Genomic DNA, 3,303 nt, shown 5'->3' on the forward strand with positions numbered 1-3,303 from the left:
TTTTTATTCCAATTGTTGTGGTGTCAACCTTGTAGGTTCTGGAAGGCTAGGAGAAACAACACTTCCATATTTATAGTTGTGAGGGGTAGACTTCCTTGTTGCCATAATTTTTCTTTCCACTTTTCTTTCCAACCTAAATGCATTCTCCAATGAATCAGGTTCCCAAAGATGAACCTCATGTTGAATGTTATCCTTTAAAGTCCCTATGGAGACATCAATCCTCTGCTTCTATGGAATATCATTTTCCCTTATATTCAATTTTTGAAAGTCCTCAATGTGATCTTCCATTGAACACTTTTGTTTGAGATTTATCAATTGGCTAAAGAAGGTGTTTCTCTTTGTATCCTCATAATGTGCTATCATTTCCTCCATGAAAATTGACCACGTAACAAGTGGTTTACGAAAAAAAACCCTTTATACCATAAAAATTGATCTGGTTATAAATATGAAGATGTAATATGTACCTTTTGTAACAGTTTCACTTCATGTAGATCAAAATATTTCTCCATTTGTAGTATCCAATTTACCGGATCCTTTCCATCAAACTTCCTCATATCACCTTTTCTTGATTTTAGGAGCTCAATCTTGAAACAACTGTAACTTTGTACTTTCAGATCTCCAAGTTCTGAAATTATCTTCTGTAGTAGCCCTCTAAGTTCTCCTTCTAACACCGCAAGTCTAATCAGTATTTTATTCTCCAAGAAAGAGTTATGCACAATCTCCTACGATGACCTGATTATATAATGTTTCAGTAGGGCGAACTTGTACGACGTGCCATGTAGCACTATTTCGACTTTTGGATCTGAAAAATATAAAAACAACTATAGTCCTTCCTCTTTCTGTAACTTCTTACGAAATTTCAATTTGTTTCTCAGAGAGAAAGTTATGATGATTGTCTCAAGGTCACCTGTTTAGAATGTAATTCGGGAGTCTGCAAAAACCCTAACTTTTTCATATTATATCTCCGAACATATAGTGAGACAAGATCTGATATTCGGACCCGAGGTTCAGACAGCTTTCTTCTCAAATGGGCTTTTGTTTTATCATCTAAAGCTTTGTAGTGAACACGTTATAGCGAAACTTCCACGATGACCCATTTTAGATGAAATTCTAGAACTTGCAAAAACCCTAACTTCCTTGGATCATATCTCCAAACATATAGCAAGACAAGATCTAAAATTTACACCTGAGGTTCAATGAGATGTACTCTCAAATGGGTTTTTTTTGTTAGCTTTTGAAACGTCACAGACAAAACGTTATAGGGAAAATTCCATGATGACTTTTTTGGTGCAGCAAAACCCTAGAATCCAAAGCTCTAATACCAAATGTTAGGAAACTAGCTTACAAAAAGATAGAAAAGATAGATCAACGCCTTAGAATTCAGCCTCTTCGAGGGGGGAAACCTCCTTTACATTACACAAATGAACAATTCTTGGATGATACAAATGACATGACCTCCTTTCTATATATAGGAGTCTAAGGGGTCATAATATAATCAGAGCCGACATAACAATAATAATGTAAGGGCACAATAATAAAAATAGTGGGCTTCTGTGGGGCACAATAATAACAATATGGGGACTACATGGCCACAACAATATAATAAGGGGGTTGTACTAATAACAATAAGAGGTTACACTAGTAGTATAGGGACCTAATAATATATGACAATAATGAGCATCCCGCCAACATGGCATCAAAGGGATCTCAATTTAGACATACATGGCGACAACATGAGTATCCCATCAACATGATGACAAAGGGATATCAAACAAAACATGATAAATCATGACAACAAGTACATCCCACAAATGATTCTGCATCACATCAACCATGAAACATGTAACAAGTAAGAAAACAAGATCCCACATCAAACAGGGATCTATGCAGCACAATGCATCTCATAGAAAAAATAATTACGTGAACACACTGCATATACCTCACATCCTGGGACCATCTGAAGCAAAGGATGTCAAATTGCTAAAGTTGGTCGTACCATCAATCTCGCGGTGTCAAATCTCATGGAAGGACTGCTCACACGTTGAACGTTGACACCTGCACTCCACTTTGAAAAGTGGCCGAACAAGGAAATGATCAAATGGAAAATATGATTGCACCATTAGATTTATGGCATCAAATAGGGTAAAATCGACTAGTAAATTTCTAAATTCTGACAAAGTGAGAATCTGGGGCTTAAGGAATCTTTTAGATTCTCCTTAGATTCCTCAAAAATTCCCTCCTCCAGGTCATATAAAGATCTTCTACTCAGATCAAAATTTTGACTGCGCCATCAGGTTTGTGTCCCTGAGAAGTGTAGGACAGACATAAAATTTGTCCAATTTGGACACTGGCAAAATTTCGCCCTCCTGAGAATTTGGCTCAATCATGGCTTCCCCTGTGCTTTTCCCAAGGTCATGGTTCCACTTGCAAAATAATAAAAAAATTATGTATCTCGATTTCCATGCCCAGGGTGGACCCCTCTGCACTACCACACCTCCGTTTCGTCACGCTCCTGTTTCGTCCTCCATTCGGCTCAAATCCGTTGACCCCATGCATCTGCAGAATGCGAGTTTAAGTATTGTTTAGTGCGAGAAGCTACCAATGTCAAGTCTTGTGGCTCAATGGTGGCAGAGATCCCTAGCCCAGTGGAGATCAAGGTTCAAATCCCACATCTTGCAAAATTAGTATATGGTTTTGTTGGTTAATTAAAAATTGTTTGGTGAGGTTGCGTGCATTGAATTAACGTGGGAGCATTTGTTGTGGGCGGAGAAATAACATAAGGTTTTTTTATTAAACATGGAGCGAAGGTTGGGTTGTTTGAATGGGATGTGTGAGGGCGCCTCGGAGGCGGTCTGGCCACACCGACCGGGTGGGTTGAAGCCCCACTTCTCTCGGTTTGAATGTTGACAAGTGGCGTTGGTTTGGTGGGGGTGTATTAAATGCACCGTGGTCCACGGTTTATGGTTTGGAAATGTTTTTTTAATATAAACAATCAATGTTAATATATGGTAACCATATATTAACATTGATTAACATGGTTGTTTGAAATTTTCCTAATATAACCATATTTTAATATATGGTTATTTTTTTTAATTATTTTTATGATTTTGTTAATCATATTTATAACTATATTTTAATATATAGGTTTTTTTTTTGTTTTAAATGATTTTTGTTTTTATATGGAATTTTTAATATATATTTTTTTGTCATTTATGTAGAGTTAGGATACCAATGCTAGTGCACCATGTGTCGATATTTTAGTGGTTATTCAGTTGCCACATAAACTTAGTGGGTCCCACCTGT

This window comes from Pinus tabuliformis, chromosome X, assembly GCF_031772625.1.
Source record: "Pinus tabuliformis cultivar Carrire ecotype Pingquan chromosome X, CPIR1, whole genome shotgun sequence".
Lineage (NCBI taxonomy): Eukaryota > Viridiplantae > Streptophyta > Pinopsida > Pinales > Pinaceae > Pinus > Pinus tabuliformis.